Source organism: Zalophus californianus, chromosome 10, assembly GCF_009762305.2.
Source record: "Zalophus californianus isolate mZalCal1 chromosome 10, mZalCal1.pri.v2, whole genome shotgun sequence".
Taxonomy (NCBI): Eukaryota; Metazoa; Chordata; class Mammalia; order Carnivora; family Otariidae; genus Zalophus; species Zalophus californianus.
The window spans coordinates 33904622-33924816 of NC_045604.1; the positions used below are offsets into that span (position 1 = coordinate 33904622).

Genomic DNA, 20195 nt, shown 5'->3' on the forward strand with positions numbered 1-20195 from the left:
CCCAAGACTTAAATTAAGGTCTTGTTACCTGGCTAGTCAAACAAAGCTCTGGTTTAAAAAAAAAAAAAAAAAAAAAAACAGAAACAATCTTTACAATATCAACACTTGATGTAAATTAGGTTGTTTATAAGGAAAACATTTTATTGGGCTTTAAACTATAGCATATTTTTATAACTTGGCATCAAATATACAGGGAGAGTCTAAAGTTTCAATTTATTTATTTAATTTATTTGACAGAGACACAGCGAGAGAGGGAACAGAAGCAGGGGGAGTGGGAGAGGGAGAAGCAGGCTTCCCGCGAGCAGGGAGCCGCATGCGGGGCTCAATCCCAGGACCTTGGGACCATGACCTGAACCGAAGGCAGACGCTTACCAACTGAGCTACCCAGGAGCCCCAAGAGTTTAAGGTTTCTAATAATAAAAAGTATTCTGTGGGAATGCCAAAGAAACACGGGAGAGGCTGGAATTGTATTGTTAAAGAATATTCTTGGTTTAAGGAAAATAGGCAACTCCAGTATTCTAAACTTTAGTAATTCCTGACAGCTAGCTGCAACCAAGAATGAACTTCTTTGCGTACTTTACGCGTTTGCATAGACCAGGGTTTAACATAGTCTACTGACTTCCAGCAAGGATGCAAAACTGAGTACCCGTGCACACGGTTTTTGTTGTTGTTTCCCCACCTAGGGAATGTTGCTTTCCTCATTTCCAGCTTCATCAGAAAAGGTTGCACTGGACTGAAGTGGTCAGTCTTTCCACCGCGTAGCACTGCTGCCCTCCTGTGGAGTCTCCAGGCATTTGACATTCCTGAAGTCCTTCCAACTTGGTCATTATTCAGAGGTTCCTGTCCTTGCTGTGATTCCTAGAAGACATTTTAAATTTCGTTTGGGATCTAGTATTAATTAGGTCTTTTCTGCTTTCCTTCTGTGAAATCGACATTTTAAAAGGGCTCACCTCTGTCCCTTGTTGCTTAAATATGGGGAAGCAGAATATTGGGGGCTGTGGTCAGTAAACTCTTTCCTTCCTTCTCACTTATGTACCTGAAGGTGAACGAATCGTCACAAGTACCGGTCACAATGAGAAAGTAACCCACCCCGATTCCTGACTTGCTACCCCAAGAAAACTTGTATATGGGGAGTAGCAGAAGCTGCTTATGTTTATATCATAAACATTTATCTCCCTTACACAGCTTTTAAAAAACAAGAGTTGTTTTATGTGGCAGTGGCAAGACTTGTTTCGAACTATGGAAACCAAGCAAGAGCTCCAGCGTCCTGGTGCTTAGGGCTGGTGGCTTCAGGGAGAATCTGGAGACCACCGTCGTTTAGATGGGCACTTATTATGGTGTTTGGGAAAATGCCAGTCATCGGATCACCCAGCACCACCCGAAAAGGCTGCTGGGAAAACACCCCTTCAATTTGTATATGACATGGGACTCAATTCCTTATTGGAGAATTCCTTGGGGAGGACCCCATGGGACCATGCTTCTCCAGCTGTAGTGTGCGGGCAAGTCTTGTTAAAATGCACATTCTGATCCAGCAGGTCCCAGGTGGGGCCCAAGATTCAGCATTGCCACGGGTTCTACATACTGCTGCTTGTGGTAGGCTAATGGCCTCCAGAGATCACGGAGTCCTAATACCACACACCTGTGAATGTCCCCTCTGTGGCTAAGGTTCTTTGCACGTGGGATCTTGCGGGGGGTGGGGCTGAGTGTAATGACACGGTTCCCTAGAAGGGAGGACAGTGGGGAAGCTGACTGCAGCAGAAGGCGGTGCGACCCTGTGGCCGAATGCTCTGCTGCCGGCCTTAAGGATGGAGGCAGGGCCCGCAAGCCAAAGAACGCAGCTCTAGGAACTGGCAAGGCAAGTAAACGGATTCTCCTATGACCTCTGGTGGGAGCTTGGCCCTGCCAATGCCTTGAGTTCAGCCTCGTGAAATGAGGTGACAGTTTGGACTTCCAGGTGAGGTGTGTTGTTTCAAGACAGTTACTGTGTGAATGTGTCCCACCAAAATCCCCAGGTTAAAACCCTAACCCCCAAGGTGATACTAGTAGGAGGTGGGGGCCTTTGGGAAGAGATTAGGTCATGGGAGCGGAGCCTTCATGGATGGGATTAGTGCCCTTGTAAAGAGGCCCAAGGAAGTTCCCTCAGCCCCTGTGCCCTGGGAAGGCATGGTCTTTGAACCAGCAAGCTGGCTCTCACCCAGCGCTGAATCCGCCAGCACCTTGATCTTGGCCTTCCCAGCATCCGAAACGGAAGTACCTGTTGTTTATAAGCTGCACGGGCTGCGGTATTTTCTTACAGCAGCCCAAAGAGACGAAGACCAACAACTCATACACCTGTGCTAGGGGTCCTCACAGCACCATCTGAGTAGGAAAGCAAGTCCCCAAAGGGGTAGCTCTCACCTGTGGCTGCACATGAGAGTCACCTGGGGAAACTTTAGAACAAAAATGTAGGCCTGATCCTGGAACAGGATAACCAGAGCCCCGACAGGTGGACCCTAAAATTTACACAGTCTTGAAAAATGGATTCAAGATGTCTCAGGACATCTGCGCAAAACGCGCCCTCAGGGGGCCACAGCCCTCAGACCCGCAGGTTCCCCAGGTCTTATCCCCCGTGACGTCAGATCTGGCTAATCGCTGAATACCTTTCCAGAACTGGTCCGCCCTGGTCTTCAGGGTTCATAGAAACTATGAACCACAAGTAGACCTCCGGCATCTTTTATGAAGTAAGGGAAATCCTCAGGCTGCTCTCCTTTACCAGCCATGTGACAGTGGGTTCGGTTCAACCACATTTCTCAAAGGATCACGGACCGCAGAGGTGCCAGGGCTCCAGTCCATTTGGAACCAGCCTCAGTTTCCCCTTCCATAAGCAGCATCCCTTGGCCCGGGCTTGAACATCTCTCTTTTCTGTGATCTTTTCTCTCATGTATGTTTCTTGGCTCACAGAATTCCATTCTTGTCCTAACGGGCTGGCTTCTCAAATGCTTAGGAAGTGGGTAAATCTACATCTCAAGTCACCTTTTCAGGACCCCGCTTATCATGGAATTATGAATAGGAAATGACAGATGAAAAACAAAGACATGATTAATTGAGTAGAGTGAAGCATTTATTCAGGTCAGGAGGCACGAACAGACTCTTCACGGAAAGATGATTCAACAGCAACCGCTGACAGCACATGCAGCACCTGCCACGTTTCGGCAACATGCAACCCGGGACATCAGATGCATTATGGCCATTTGTTTTTCAAAATACATTCAGTTCTCTCTTACCTCTGCAATAAGGCATCATAAATGCAGTTAAAGAAGTTAGTGAAAAAAGCGCGAGATGGTCCTTCCCCACTCTCTGCCCATCCGTCCTCCAGGAGACAGGCGCTTGCTCACCAGGGTTGGCATGAGGCTTTGAGGCTGCTGCTTTTCCCCCTACATCATAACCGATTTCAAATGGTGCTAGACAAAAACAGACTCTGAACACCAGGAGAAATCAGTCAGCCTGTGTAAGAGATGGGTCCAGTGGCGCTCCTGGGGGTCCTGCCCTCGACCGTGCAGGTGGCGAGTCTGATTCCAGCCGCCCTGCAGCAGCTGCTGAAGGTTCCGGGGCGTCTAGAGCAGGAGCAGTGCTGACGCGGATGGGGCCGTCCTCTGGGTAAAACAAAAGAGAAAATCCCAATATTAGGCATGATGAAATGGAAAGCTCTTAAGCCAACGTCCAAAACACCACACAATAAGCAGTTCTTCTGATTCGGGAAGATACAAAGAATTCGAACAGTCCAAGTAACTGTTCACCAGAAGATTCCTGGAACTCACACCTTAGCCTGGACTCCTCATGAATTGGGCTGGACCACATGTGAACTCTTTCATCCCTCTGGACTTAAAACAGACCCAGACTAAAAGCACGTCCCCTTCCACTCTTGTTCCTAGTCTCTTTACCCTATGTAATCCTGGTCCTTGAAATCTACCACTTTGTAGTGAGAAGAGGCAAGCAAAGATAAGACAGTGGAAAACAGAGAAAAATATTGTCCCTGAGGCTGAGGATTGCGTAAGATACCAGTCCTAGGCCTTCCGAAGAAGGAAGCTGGGGAAATAGACCAGGGACTTGGAAGAAGACACCAGAGAGCAGTTTGAGAGTAAACCGCAAGCCAAATAAGAATTCTTTAAAGGCTAGCATCACAGAATGAAGAATTTCTTGGAATTCTCAAATCTACCACATCTCCCATTTCAATGACCCAGTTATACCGGAGACCTGATTTATATCATCTTCCTCACCGTAAGGGGTGATCTCGGGCTCCCCTTTAAGGCTAGAACAAGCCGCTAACAGTACGTATGACCTATATTTAACTGTGTTGTCTCAAGAGTACCATAACAGTATTGCCTGGCCGCTAAATAGATTTAACTCCAGAAATAAAGTAAACACTAAGACTTTACTGGAATATCCCAGTGAGTCTCAAAGAAGTATTACATTATGTAGCACTCATAAAAATGTCCTAAAATCCACTTCACCCATTTCAGTCCCCCAAGGATCCATCTGTTAATGCAACTGCTTTCCTAGAACTTAGCTTCTCTCTTCCACCCAGATTTTCTCTCAAAAGCTCCAGTTTGATTTGGCTTATACTTAGTTCTACTACCCCTTTCACTGTCTGGATCTCCTAATTCACAAAAGTCTCCATGACCTTTCTAAGGCAAGTGAAGTTTCTTTAGCAGAGTTCAACGCAGCACTGAATAAGGAACAGAGAAATGCACCAACTATCTTAGAATGCAGTACAGGGAGAGAGAATATAAGTATATATTCACCCTGGCACATAAATCTGGAAACCTTAATCTCATTAAAACTAAAGAAATGCAAAAGCAAAAAACAAGATACCTTTTATCCCCATTACATTAACAACAACAGAAAGCTTCTTATGCGAACAGCCGATAAAAAGCAAGGATGTGGTGAAACGGGTATCCTCATATGTTGAATGTACCACAGCAAATGGCAAAAAGCGTGTGAAAAACAATTATGCAGTGTATATAGAGAATAATACAAATATCCATGCCAATTAGCCCGCCTAGGAATCCATTCTAATGGAATATTTTAATATGAAAAATATTTCATGTATTTTTATCAAGGCTTTCATTACAAATAAAACTGGAAACAACTTAAATATACAATAGAAATCTTGGACTACACTGATACATCCACTAGAATAAGTTTATATTTATTTGCCTGTCATGATTTGGATTTTTATTCTATAACTGTGTAAAAACTTAGATGCATGGGAAAATGTACCAGAATGGATTGTACCAAAACATTTCAGGGTAAGAGGATTACGGGTGATATTTTTTGTTCTGTTTTATAAATCTTCTGCTGTCACTATAGTAATTTTATGAAAAAGATATTAAGTTAAAAAGAAAAAAAAACATACTTTGCTGAGTGCACAAGATAAAATGCGGTTCTGTGAGGGAGACCCATGGCTTTTTATACTAGAAAAACATTAGACTGTGTGCTGAAAAAAAATCAGGATGAAGCATCACTGGCTGAGAGTTCCTGTTGATCATGCCGTGTGCCAGGCTGTTGTTCTTCCCTACTTTTGTCTTCCCTTCAGGCACAGGTGATGCTCTCATAGTCGGTAACTTTTGCGAAGGGTTGGATGAGGAGCTCTAGCACCTTTAATGGTAAGTATTCACTTACAGTGAATGAAACATAAAGGAGAGTTCAAGGTCTCTAACACTACAGCTAGATGGAAAGGAAGTCGAAATTCAGGCCATTGTGTGACAAGACTGGTATCCTCACGGGCATATGTAGAGTGAGTGTTCTTTTTTTTTTTTAAGATTTTATTTAGTTATTTAGTTATTTAGTTATTTATTCAAGAGAGAGAGAGAGAGAGAAACAGCTTGAGAGGGGAGAGGGTCAGAGGGAGAAGCAGGCTCCCCGCTGAGCTGGGAGCCCGAAGTGGGACTCCATCCCAGGACTCCGGGATCATGACCTAAGCCGAAGGCAGTCACTTAACCAACTGAGCCACCCAGGCGCCCTAGACTGAGTGTTCTTTATCGAAGGTTCTATACTGGCTTTAAATTGTTACAAATGAATAATCATCCTTCCTATTCTATCGGAGCTGGAGAGCACAACTTCCTTTTTGGTTTCTAACCCAGGAAATTTCTTCAGGATGCTATCATGCCCACTTGCACAAACTGGAAGCCACAAAGACCAGTTTCCTAAGCCCATTTAAGTGGAGTGGTTCGGCGGCAGACTCTGTTGCAGAGAATAGCTTGCGCCTGTGCCTCAGACAAGGCAGGAGCGCAGGGGTCTGGGGCCCCCGAGCCAGGAGCTCCAGGGCTGTTCTCACCTGTTTGTTGAAAGGCTGCTGTGGACTACAGGTTACAAACTGCTCTGCTCAGCCCTCATCTATGACCCTGTGGGAGTAAGACTCGTGCGCTAGATTAAAACAGGAGGAGAGGGAAACCCTGATCTCAGAAGCTAAGCAGGGTCGGGCCTGGTTAGTACTTGGATGGGAGGGAAACTCTTCAAGGTAAGCCTGAGTGAGGTGTTTCTTGAAAGAATTTATAGCTCCATTTAAAAAACTCACTGGCAACCTCTAGTGGGACTAGATATTTAGAGCTTAAAACCTATGGGTTATATTTTCCATGCATTCAATGACCCTGTTTTACTACCTAGGTATTTTCTTTGGCGTGATCTTCTTTCTTTCATCCATCATGGTTTCCTGTTGGATAATTGTAAAGCACAGAAAAGGGTAGGTATGGCCATAGTCTTGTAGAAAATGTCTACGACTGTACCTGCCTCCTCTTGAAAGCCAAAGAGAAGTGAAAGACAACCTCAAAACAAAACAAAACAAAAACCCACTACTACATAAACAGATGTAAGAATTCATAATTATAAAGAAGGCCCTTGATGTACATTATGGATAGAGAAGTATTCACATTAAATGAAGTATATATGATAATAAGAACACTTTAAAAAAAAAGCTTAGGATTTTAAGGTGGATTAAAGTTTTACAAAAGGGAAAATAGGCAGAAGGAATTTTTCCAACAGTAGACACTTGGCATCCCGGTTTCGCTGAAACACTCCAGGCTCCGACCTCTATATAGAGACCTCATCAAGGCACCAGAAGTTACACAGTGTGTCTCACTGGCCCACACGTCACAGGCTGCCAGTGTCAAAGAATTGAGGCTTTTTACAGGGCATTAAAAAATAAATATTTTACAAGCCCACCTAATTTTAAACTTGCTCAAACCTTCCAAGGATTAGATCTACATAAACATTTTTGACTAGGAACAGAACATATTCAGCTTTTGTATTCGCTGATTTATTTAGAACAACATCTGTGAGGCCAAAGTCAATAAGATCATTGTTTAACCATGATAAACAAATTCTATATCCATGAGAGGAAGAGTTCATACCTTTAAGGGAACAGTTTGCTAGAGGAAATGTTCTAACCACAGTCCCCGAAAACAAGCCTGACAGAAACTAAAGTTGCTATTTCACAGAGGATGCCAGGGTACGATTTTTAGAAGCACAATATCACAGCAGAGTGTCTTACAATCTAGTCAGGAACTCAATTTCATGATAAAGTGATTAGTAGAGATTTACATTAAAGTTAAATCTTTGGCCTTCCTAATTAATATCCTCTATATGTTGTGGTTTGACAGGTAAATACACTTCGCTCTTCATTATAAAAAAAAAAGTGGAAGTAGCCCTGATGCTTGATATTAGCAAAAGTCTTTGTGTCAATAACCTTTCCCCTTTAAAGTTTCTCATTCAGTACTACAGTTTGTGAGTCATTTTTTTTTTAATTAGGCTTTTTAAAAATTAAGGCTGAATTAAAGTAGTTGGGTTCTAATTTTCTATTCCCGGACCAATGTCCAGTTAAAACCAGCCAGGGCAAATGGTTCTCTCTCTTAGAGACATTCATGACAGTCCCGCCCCTTCTCCCTTCTCTCAAGGACTCCATTCCACATTCCTATGGCCTGTTCCTAGTTCATGGACCGAAGGATTGAATTCCAGAGGCTAGCTACGGATTTGTTTCCCCCATGTAACTTAAGATCATTTCCTTGTATTATCAGCCTCGGCATAAAAAAGAGTAACAGCCATTTCGTAAAAAATATTTCCTTAGAAATGATTATCTGGTCTTCTCGAAACACCCCCAGATCACACACCATTTCTTCATGTGTTCCTCGACTTAAAATCAGCCTCCTGTCGTTGCCATGTTCTTTCCGAGCGCGCTGGCCTCGCTCAAGACTTCTGTGAGCCCTGGCAAGCAGGGAAGGGGGCAGGGAAAAAGATCATGGTCTTCTCTAACCTGAAAGCTCAGGGAGCAAACCCCCCAAACAGCCAAGTAACCCACCATCGAACCTATCATTACATGTAATCCATAAACATTTCAAAACTTCTCTAAGCCTTTAGTTTTTTTGGCCTGTGTTTCACTTCTTGGGATAATGAGTGGATTCCTGTAAGAAAATGCCATTTATTTTCATGTTAGAAATAATACAGAACTAACGTTAGCAGGAGGAGGTGCTAAGTTTAAATGATCGGAATCCCCAAGATCCTTCTCTTGGAAGCAGTTGGGTGAGTCCATGTATGAGCGAAACTGATAAACTATGGAGCTGCAGCTACATAGGGCGGGCCGATTATTCTTATCTGGAGCTCAAGCCTTCCTCACAGGAAGGGCAGGAAGGCCCTCTCATGGAAGCGAGAGGAAAGTCATGTGAGAGGCACAGACTAGGAGTGGAGGGGACCTTGGCTCTTGCCTCGCCAGCAGAGCAGTTTACGTCAGCGCCCCAAAAGACTGAGAGAACGGTATAGAAGGAACGGCCTGCTGTACGGGAGCTGCAGGATCAAACCAGGCCCCCAGGGGTGCAGGCACAACTCTGCCTCTGACACAGGAGACAGCTCAGAAACTACCCATGTTTCATTTTGTGGCAGCCCTCTTAGGTGATGTTTAGCACATTCATTTCCTTCTGTAAATATTTATTGAGCACTTCTCTGATCCAGGGACAGTGCTGAGGCTTGTTGAGTATCCATCAGTGAAGAGGGACTCCTTTAGGGAGTTCTCATTCCAGTGACGGGAGAGAGACTAAAAACAAGACATGTAATTCATTAATTATAATAAAAGGGATAAAGACTAGGAGAAAACAGAGCAGAGTAAGAGAGCTGGGGAACATGGGTGTGGGGGAGACACAATCTTCAATACGGTGATTAGGTGGGCCCCATTGGGGAGGGTTTTAAAGTGAGTCATGTCTGTCTGTGTGTATATATATCCTTTCTATTTTTGTCTAATTTTTTTCTTAGTAAATCTTTAAACTGCTTATTTTTTTTTTTAAAGATTACATATCATGCCTTGTTGGACCAGCAAGAGAGGAGTGAAATGGCCAGAAGAGGTGTTAGCAGGGAAAAGAGCAGCTACAAAACACGAGTCAACGCCTGAGGTGGTGGTTAGTGTCCAGGAGAAAGCAGTGTTGTAATTAATGGCTTCTTCCGGCGGTTGTGTTGTGATCCGCGACCGAAGGACCTGATGCCTATAACTAGCCCTCTCCTCCATCAGGGAATTCCGCTACAACTGTCTACCAGGTAGTACATCTCTAATTGTCCTACACTTACCCTAGATTGCTCTTTGTTTTAATATACTAACACTGAACTTGGTGAGCGAGCCTGTTTTAGACTTACGTCACATCACTGATGATTTCCTATGCCTCCTTGACCCTTAGCTTTCCCAGTTTCAGTATGTCTAATTTCTCCATGCATTTCCTCCCTCTGCCCCACACTGCACTTCCCACTCTATTAAATTATCTTTTTTTTATTAGTATTAAATTGTCTCTTGTCTCCTTGGTCCCTACTACACTCCTTACCAGCGCTCCCAGCAGAAAATGAGCTTCTTGTGAGCAGAGACCACCTATGGGCACTCAAAATCATTTTTATTTAATGACTTTTGACTTCCACTTGTACAGTAGTCAGGATTAATAAGAATAGCAACAGCCGGGGGGCGCCTGATGGCTCAGTCGGTTAAGTGTCTGCCTTTGGCTCAGGTCATGATCCCAGGGTCCTGGGATACAGTCCCGCATCGGGCTCCCCACTCAGCAGGGAGTCTGCTTCTCCCTCTGCCCCTCCCCCGCTGCTCATTCTCCGCCCCCCCCCTTGCAAAAAAATAAATAAAATCTTAAAAAGAGAGAGAGAGAGAGAATAGCAACAGCTAATATATTTGCTTACAAAATATTTTAAAATTTATTGACTTTGGTCTCCAAAGCAACTCTGTGAGGTAAGTATGCCCAATAACATTGTTATCCCAAAGCACAGAAGACCGAGGAGCAGAGAAAATCAGTGACTTGCTTAAAATCATACCAGCAGGAAGTTGCTCAGGGGTAGGGCTTCAGTCCTGATGATCGGACTCAAGAATCCTGAACCCATTCGGCTACCCAGTAGTAATTTCAGCTGCTACTACTTCTGAATCTCATTCTGTATCACCCAGAACTGTATATAGTACAAAGGGGGAATAGTTCCTTTTTTCTTTCAATATTGTCCCCCCAACAATTTTACTGGATTTTTTTTTTAAGGTACTCTGGTACATTAGGCCAGTATCCTTATAGAGAATAGTAGGCAATCTCTCCCTTTTTACAATGGTCTGAGTTATTAGCCTATAAGAAAATTACAGTATTTCTGCAAAGGACTCTGTCCTTATTAAGGTTTGGTGAAAATGTTCCTGTCCGTTCACACCGACTAGCAAGTTCTGTGATTTAACGTTACTGGCCTTTCACTAGTGAAAAATGTGTCATCTGCATACCTTATATTTCACTGTATATTTACACAACAATAATTTGTGACAAAGGTTAATAAGCAGGAGAAGTTGTGCACTGATCACTCAGGAAAAATACTGTTCGATTCCTGCATTCACACCCCATTCATCCTTGCCTCTTGTTTCTGCCTCTGATCTATTCCTATTCCTATACAAACCAACCTTCTTGTATATACTCAGATAAACGTTTAAAGACTTCATTGGTCTGACGCTTGGAGTACAAAACTATTAAGACCACTCACTATAAAGCATCCCTGCATTACTCCATATTCATATTAACTACCGTCAATCAAGTGGATAGCCATTCCTTCAGCATACACTCATGAAGGTTGTATTCGCCCACACCCATGTCCAGCTCATCGGTCAAAACCACCTTCAACCATTCCTCAGTTAACCACTTAGTCATTGCTCCCTGGAAGCCCCTCCCAGACCCCTGCCGGTACAACCCTCTTCTCTTCCTCATGCAAAGATCTCAAGTTTGCCCTTCCTCATCCTGTGAAAACTTTGGCTTCTGACTCACTCTTCTTCTTTGTCTCAAGGGATGCCCTCGTTCTAATTTCCAAGAAAGGGTAAAGAGTAACTGAGTAATGAGGAACTGCTAAGTGGCGCAGTGAGTTAACTCCTTGTGCTTCCACCCTTAAATCCCTAATACCAACACCTATTTGAAACGTAAAGGTACCAGTATTGTATCATTTCTCATTTCACTGATGTACAATGAAGTGCTTACACTTAACCCCTGAAGAGGCAGAGCACCATTACCAGGTGAGATCATGAGCTTTGCAATCAGTAAGAGCTGTGTTCACACCCACTCACTAGTTATGAAACCCTCAGCAAGACACCGACCTTCTCTAAACTTCATTTTCCTTGTCTGTAAAGTAGGGACAATAGTTCCAACCTCACTTAACACAGCGCCGCCCTTAGGATGAAGGTCAGAAAATGTGAGCTATTGTTACTTACACGTGATTGTTATTGGCATTTAAAAGGGATTAAATCCTTGGAATTACTGTCAGTCCTCCTATGCCTCATGACAAGGACTGTGGACGTTAATTGTACAGAAAACAGAACTATCTTCTCTAAAGCAGAAGAGGAAGCCTTGAGTAAGATCCACTGTGCGGAGCCACTGACCTTGTGAGGCTTAAATGTCACAATCTGGCGCTGAATGATTATTTGCCAGTCAGAATTGCTTTGGAAATAAGTGGTGTTTTAAGGCATGGACACTTGTCTATAAGGATTCAGTCTTCTGACACAATGTACGGGCTGGTTTTCATATTATTTCCTCCTCTGTCTTTTGACTTGGTCTTGAAAGGTGGGATTTGGTTATGTTTTGCTTTTACATATCTTGCAAAAATTCCAGAGACTTAGGCAAATTCTGTCCTAAATCTCAAAATAAAAGAGACTGACGAGTTTCTTCCAAGACTGAAATGTATATAATTAAGATATTTTTCCTATTTTTCTTCTTCTGCCAATTAGCAGTATTACAGATGAAAAACCTAAAGAGATGATCCATTTACATCCTCAAGAAGACAGCGGTGGAAGTCCTCAAACTCTGCAAACAAATCAGGAAAACAGCAGGTACCTAATGTAAATACTGAATTCATAGTGTCTTCAAGAACTCAGATCCTGAAAATGAGAACAGGATCTGCGTATGTTGCTGCTCTAGTTGGATCCCTGGTCCCAGGGGAGTTCGAAGGTACTTCAGGAAATGGAAATGCCTCGGTTGTTGTCTCCTTGGATTCTGGTTGTTTCCAGGGAGTTGGGTGAGGACTGTCAGCGCTAAGCACAGGCACTGTTTTCACAAAGCATTCCTTTATTTTTGTGCAGGGATGCCATGCACCTTTGAGAAGGAAGCTTTTGTTTTTCTTGTGGAACCCAAGCATTTGTCACGTGGGTGTGCCTCTGGGTCCCCCACTTCCCTTAAATGCACAGGGTCACCTCAGGATCCTGCGGAGACTCTGGATTTCCCGCCTCCCCACTCTCACTGAATTCTCTGCCTCACCTGGCCTCCTATGACTGCTCTCTCCCTTGTGCCCCGCCCCCCCCCCGCCCGTTCCCGCCCCCCCCGCCCCCACCCCTGGAGGCTTGTCACCACACCTCATGCCTGCATTCCAGGAATTCAAAGTACCAGCTTACTAGCACAGCTGCTGTGTGGTAAATGTTTAGCTGTTTGCTAAAGGATTGGGGTGAAAAGGGAGATGATGCTACAACCCCAAGTGGCACACAACGTAGAACTGAATGGTAGAAATCCCTGAACTGTAAAGTAATGATTTTTGTAACTAAGGTCTTATGGGAACACAGCCTCCCCCACTGGTAGCCTACTTAGGGCTACAACAGCAGAGTGGAGTAGAAGCCACAGAGGGCGAGACTGGGTGGTTGTCTTTACAAAAGTTAATTTAAAAACTATTTCACAAGAGGGCTTAAAATAGCATTTAATTCCTCCTCATTCCTGCCAAGTTACCCACCCAAACACTTTACCACCTTTCTGCCAATTTAAAGTGCATTCGTCAGGCTCAGACTCCACTTACCCAAGGAGTTCTGCCCAAAGTGCTCACACACTTGCTGTCTGTAACAGTTTTGAAAATAAACTATTTCCTTTTAAGAATAAGAAGTGCTCATTACTGAAAATGTAGAAAATAAAGAAAAATATAAAGAATATAAAAATTACCTGAACTAGCCTCCACTCAGTGTAGTTAGTATTCTTAAGCTTCTTTGCATATTGTTTTACATTTGCAGGGTTATACACGGAGATTGAATTCACTGTATAATACTGAAATCTGATTTTGTTTTCACCAGATGACAACCATTTCCTTTATCAAAAAACTTATATCCTATACTATTCAATATAATATTTGTTTTTTGCCTATAAACACTGTTATATTCACTTGCTCATTCCTACATTCTTCAAACATGGATTAGTCACTTTTTTTCAGATTTTTTTTTTTTTAATTTCAGAGAGAGAGAGAGAGAGCGTGAGTGCGCACAGGCGAGCGCACAAGTTGGGGGAAGGGCAGGGGGAGAGGGAGAAGCAGGCTCCCCTCTGAGCAGGGAGCAGGACATAGGGCTCCATCCCAGGACTCTGGGATCATGACCTGAGCTGAAGGCAGATGCTTAACCAACTGAGCCACCCAGGCGCCCCTTGATTAGTCACTTATAACATGTACCATACTTTGAGCTTATATCTTTCTCATGCTAACTTATGAGTAAGGACCTCCTTTTTAAATTTCCCTAAATTTCTGAGTAGAGACTTTATCAAATCAGAAGTATAAATATGTGAGAGTAAATTTATCAAAATTTCCTTTTAACTAACTTTTTGGAAGTGTTCCTTTACATCAAGGTACATGTCAAATTGTGTACATTGACCGTTGATCAACTTTTAATAAAATGGTAGGAAGTCCATAATGAATTTGTCTCCGATCTTTTAAGACTGTAATTTTGGCCATAGAGTTCTCCAGGAGCAAGGTTGATCCTCTGTGGCAAGATGTGGTAGATAAGGAATGAGTCAGATCTGCACCCTGTGCACCCAGGCAAGGTGCAAGGACCGAGAGGGTGATACAGGTAAAGAGGCAGATTCCAAAGACACAGCTGCGTGCTAAAGGACACGAGAATGTTCAAAGATGGCGCAGGTAACAAATGATGTTGGGAAGTCTTGAGAGGTGGAAAGAGAACAATGATGAGGGATCAGGTGGCAGTAATAATAGGGGATGTCAGATGAGCTGCTGGGCCTCCACAGGGATCTGTCCACTGGTGGGAGGACAGTCTTCCTGGCCTTAAGGAGGAGGAGAGCTTTCAGCATGGCCAGGGAAGCGTTTGGACATCTTGGACCATACAATATCTTCTTTCAGTCATGACTGTGGTAGGGGGAGGACATGCTCTCGGAGGCAGACCCTCCTCCAAACTACCAGCTCCTGTTTACTCTCCCCTGCCATGAGCTGGCTCAGAAGAGTCAGAAATATTTTGTGTGTCAGGAGGGACCTCTATGTTTCTGGAACAAGGCTCTTTCTATTTAGTTGCTCAACACAGAGAACACTTTTCCTTTGGCAAAAAAGGCAATGAGGAAAGGTCAACTTATTCATTAATCTCTCTCTTATCTACTCAGTGTCTCAATTTATGCCATATTTTCTTGTGCCCTACATAGCAACCACTAAGGAGGGCATAAACACTTCTTCTGAACCTGTAATTATGTGTAATGTTAGTATCACCATTTTAAGCAGCAAATTCTGGGCAGTTCAGTTGTCACCCATGCTGTCACCTGAATAAAAATATCCTGTTATTTCAGTGCCCTTCCTTGACAAAGTATACTATAGAGCTGGAAAACGCCTCGGATTACAGTGTTGCTGGAAAGGAGCCAATTCAACAGAGTAAGATGTGAGACTCATAAAATCTTGGAAGTGACCTCACTGAGACGCAGGCGTGTGTACGTGAAGGTGCTGCTGGGCTCCCAGGAGCTAGTAAAAGCTCCCTCCTCTTAGCTTGGATTACTGTCACTCCTTGTGCTTTCTCCTCCTGCTGAACACACACATCATCGAGTTGGGGGAAAAGACTGCACTTAGGGTATATAAATAGTCTCAATTACTTAAAGGAAGAAGGTGGCACTTCGGATTTCTGTTTACAAGTTTGTGATTCGCCTTTCTTATTTTCAAACGTTCATACTGTGAAATGGGCTCATTAACGAGAAGATCAAAATCCAGGAGGAAGATGTGAAAAACTAAGTCACATACAATTATACTACTCAGTGAGAACCACTGTTAATATTTTGATTTATTTCTGCTAACCTTTCTTCATACGTTTGTTTCTTTTTAAAGATTTTTTTTTTTTTTTTATTTGTTAGAGAGAGAGAGAGAGTGGGTGAGAGAGAGAGTGAGCAAGGGTACAAGCAGGGGGAGCTGCAGGCAGAGGGAGAAGCAGGCTCCTTGCTAAGCAAGGAGCCTGATGCGGGACTCGATCCCAGGGCACTGGGATCATGACCTGAGCCAAAGGCAGACGCTTAACCGACTGAGCCACCCAGGCGTCCCTCATGTTTGTTTCTTTATACAGATGTCTTTCTTAGTAACTTTTTCTTCTGTAGAACAAAATCTCCTATTAGATCCGAGTAAAATATAGAGAAATCAGTTTTTCCTTTTCTAGGAAAAAAAGTATTTTCTGTTTATTATATGTGCTGCTGAAGCGAGCACAGCATTTTCTGTTTATTAAAAAGGCATTAAATGAATCCGAGGGACAGGTGTTCAAGAGAAACATCTTAAACAATGAGCTTTGGATATTTCCTAAGTTCTATTTCAAAAGCAATTTGTACTGTGTGTATAAAAACATACTATTTTAAATGAAAGAATAATTTTATTATAAAAGCAAGTGACTTTTTGTATACATTCAGAAAACACCAAATAAACTAAGAAACCATGACTTTTAAGAATTGCAAAATTAATGTACAGGTCTATAAACAAGTGATCCTGGAGTCCATAACTGGTCCACATGCTTACAGATCAACAATTTATTTGGTAAGACATCATGGGCCATGCTAACGATCTAGAAAATACCAGAATCTTTCTGGATATTTAACAACAGATTTGCATATGACGACTGCTAACTACTGTGTAATTCTGGGTTTTAAGTTGCTTTTAGAGTATACTGTGCCACACTTACCCTGATAAATATAAAGAGTGAACTGGACATCAACTTGAAGTTTTCTTTAAAATCATGGAAGAAAGGAAAAAAACAGCATAAGCAAAGTCAATTGGCAAACTAGGAGGAAAAAATTACAACTTATATCACGAACAAGGGTAATTGGCATATTTAGAGTTAAAAATTCAAAGACCAACCCTCCCCACCCTGTAAGTGGGTAAAGGATATCCAACCAGGCCTCCGATAAAAGAAAGGCAAGTAACCCATGAATATATCAAAAGATCCTCAATGGTTTTGCTTAGTTGAAACTTAGGGAAATCTATTAGGTCTTGCGTTTCTGAAGAAGTACATTTTAAAGGAGGGCTGGAAATTATTTGTTGGGAATTGGCCTTTCTTAGAATTAAAATTCCCTATCATAAGAAAAAAATGTAAATTCCTCTTTTCCCCCCATAATGCAGTAGGTCAGTGAGTAGTGCGATTAACCAGCATCTGATGCCCGGGACATTGAATCTCAAGAAATTCATGAGATTTTTTGCCTGTGACATCAGTGATACATGGGAAATACTGTTTATACTAACTATGGATAAAATACTGAATTGTCTAACTTCATTTGTATTGTTGAGTAATTCTGTTAAGCTCTGGCCTTACATTTTTCATCTGAAGAGCAGGGCTGGACCAACTGGTCTCCAAAGCATTCTTAGTGCTAACAATCTAATTTTTTTCTCGTTTCCTTTTTGTGTACACGTAAGCGTGAGGTGTAAGTTCAAGCCTCTGACATTTAAATAAAATGTTCTGTCTCCATCACTATAATGGCAAAGGAATAAAAGATTTTTTCTTTCTAAATCTATGTCTGGAATATGGTTTGTAATATATTTACTTTTTAAAGCCTCCAAAAGCCAAGAGAAAACAAAATGAATATGCATTCCTTCTGAGAAGTGTCCTCCTTTCTGTACTTCATGGTTTCAGAATCCCTGTGTAGGGTGCGGCTTCCCACTGGAACATTCCTGCTGGTAATAGCTAACTAGGAAGGTCAGCTGGCTGGCAGGTGCTTACCAGGTACAGACCGAGGTGGCTCAGCACCCAGGGCCAACAGCAAAAAGATGACTTCCCTATGCTCTGTGTAGCCACTGTCTTTCAGCTTTTCATAGTGAACCTAGTGTGTCATTCACCACGACAGTGGAAAGCCTTTTCTGAGAGTACTCACAGGCCCATTCATGCTGCTACCCCCACCTCTGAAAAGCATGATGGAAATATACTAATTTAGAATCATCTAACTTTAAGATTTATTTTACAGAAGCTGGCCTCCGTTTAATGACATCCCCACACACCTACCTGCACCCTAGTGCCATTCATAAAGCCGTAAAGGAGATCTAGCACATAGCTCAAAACCTGGTCGACACAGAGGCATATTCTCCATGCTCTCCTCTTTGTCACTTTGGCAGTGTGACAAAATCTTTAGGGGGGGTTGCAGGCACCAGGAGCCTTTATTCCCCTACCTCACTCAAAGCCTTGATTCTTGACTTCTATTCCTGTCTAGGCTACAGGATGTTCATTGTCAACACTTTCCCTTTGTACTAAGTCACTAAAATGATCTCAGGGCTAAGGGACACAGACAGTAGCTCCACTTCGTATCAGAGCTTGCACTGCTGATACAGGAACGTTTTCTGTGCAGACAGTCGTAGCTTCCTCCTTTAGACTCAAACCCCACCTTGTTCCTAGTGTCTAAGACGATTAAAACAAAATCTCTCAGCACTTTCCCAGCACTTATTTGGTAAATCCATGCTGGGGGAGAACTGGCAGAGACATGTTAGATGCACTTGAGAGCAAGAGCCATTTATTTCATGCAGTATTCAGAGGCGTTTATTATGTACCTACTACAGACCCAGAACGGGAGCTACAGCAAGAAAATTCTATCCCTGTCTCATCGAGCTTGTCCAGAAAAATAGTGAACAGGGCTCAGAACCTTTCCAATGGAGCCATAATTGGGGCAGATGAAAATAAATTAATCAATGTGAAATTCTCCAATTATATTTAGAGTGGCTTGATGAACCCCAGGTAGAGATTTTACTGATTGAAGGAAAGTTCCAGTAAAACCCCCATTCTTGACTCTAATGTAGCTTGTGTAACTAGGAAACCAAACACCAGCCATGTTTTCTCACCTTTTAATTTACTCATGAGAAAAAAACTTACTTCTAAGACTAGAAATAGATGGGAAAATTTTCATCTTACTGAGATGTAACTGACATATACCATTGTATACAGAGGGTTGCAGAGAGAACAATGAAGAGACTGTTTTCACAAGTGTCCACATTGAAAAACAGAACATTTCTGTTATATAACTCTTTTGCACCTGTAAAAATTAACAAAAATAATCCCCCCTCATTGAGTTTCCTACTCACTGTCTCCTTAATTATACCTCCTTTAAGTCAGTGTCCTGATGGAGTGTCTGGATTTTAGAATCTAAGATCCTGAGGTGTTTTTAGATATCAATTCCACACCTATTGTTTCATATGCCCTGAGAAGAATCCATACATAGTGTTGTTCTCGGAAAAAGAGGATATTCCATGGTTTGTTGAACTCCCGAAGTTTTTAGCACCTCTCAGCTATAGAATTCTTCAAATGTACAGAGAGTTTTGTAATTCTAGAAGATGCATTTGAGGTTAATACAGAAAGCTTACATTTCCTCACCATTCTGTTATACCTTAATTCTGTGTATTGCAGGATCAACCCCCATCATTCTATGAACAAAATAGCAGTTGATATATAGGTTGGACTGAAAAAATTTTTTCTTCATCTGATTCCTGGAACACAGGGTCAATACAGAAAACTGAAAAGCACAAAGAAAATGAAATACCCATAATGCTATCACTGATAGTTAATTTTGAACTAATTGCTCTATGGGAATGCCAAAGACAAACACTTATTTGGAGTCAGTTTTTTATAACCTACATATATAGATCGTAGTTTCTCACACAGATTTTTTTTTTAACTGCCTGCTGCACAGACATTCATACCATAAAGCCACCTATCAAAAATTCCTTATACTTTGGCTAGACACTTAGGATTTATTTTTCTTCCAAAATTATACATCTTTGGTCACAGCTCTGATGATTTCTCTGGGATAAACTCCAAATGGAACTGGTGGTTTAAAAGTCATGGCCATTTAAAAACTTAAAATATGGAAAACTTAAATTAAAAGCCAAAAAGCTTGAGGGTGTTGGTCCCCCCAATATGTTTACTCACATTGGTTGACATTTATCATTCTTTGCCAGCTAATGGGAAGAAAATGTCAATTCCTTCTGTGTACTCTTTTAATACAGGTCATGTGACTTTTTTTCCTCTTACTAGTCATACAGGTTTAATCACAACTCTACAAACAGATCTGGCTCACTCTTCAATTCTCCACTTGATTTTCCATTGAGAGACTGTTTCACCAGAAAAGTTCTGCCTCTTATGGATTCCTCTCCATCCCGACAATAATGGCTTTAGGTACTTCCAGGAGATTGGCAATTCTATACACCTTTGTCCTTACCTTTTTCATGCATGTTTTTTGCCTCTTCAATAAAGCATTTAGTTGCTAAGGGCCAACTCAGAGAGGTGAAGCCCCAAATGCTAATGGCTCCGTGTTGTTCAATAATTCATCTACCTTGCTTTACTTTAGGGGTTGGGAGTGCAGTGGCCAAACCTTTGAGATTCTGAAATCTAGCAGGCCTCCAGAGGATCCAAGAGCAGACGCTGAGCCACGGAAATCACAAGTTTTGTCCCTCAAGAGGCCCGATTAATGCCAACTCTTGAAACAAGGGCCCAG

The 20195-nt window shown here is 42.4% G+C and overlaps 2 long non-coding RNA genes across 8 annotated transcripts; one reads left to right on the plus strand and one right to left on the minus strand.

The window, feature by feature from the left end:
* Positions 1-128: 128 nt before the first annotated feature.
* LOC118356001 lies at positions 129-20057 on the minus strand. 7 transcript variants are annotated; one of them, XR_004819355.1, is made up of 5 exons: positions 19920-20054; positions 19076-19214; positions 16409-16452; positions 2640-3632; positions 129-858 (listed from the first exon to the last, which is right to left on the minus strand). It is a non-coding gene; the product is annotated as an uncharacterized LOC118356001 (long non-coding RNA). The 7 variants fall into 7 exon arrangements; XR_004819351.1 differs by having other exon boundaries at positions 130-858; positions 19089-19188; positions 19920-20057; XR_004819350.1 differs by having other exon boundaries at positions 130-858; positions 19089-19214.
* On the plus strand, positions 3927-15610 carry LOC113933208. Its single transcript, XR_003523298.2, has 6 exons — positions 3927-4307; positions 5576-5645; positions 6646-6721; positions 9311-9555; positions 12245-12346; positions 15048-15610. It is a non-coding gene; the product is annotated as an uncharacterized LOC113933208 (long non-coding RNA).
* Positions 20058-20195: the final 138 nt, after the last annotated feature.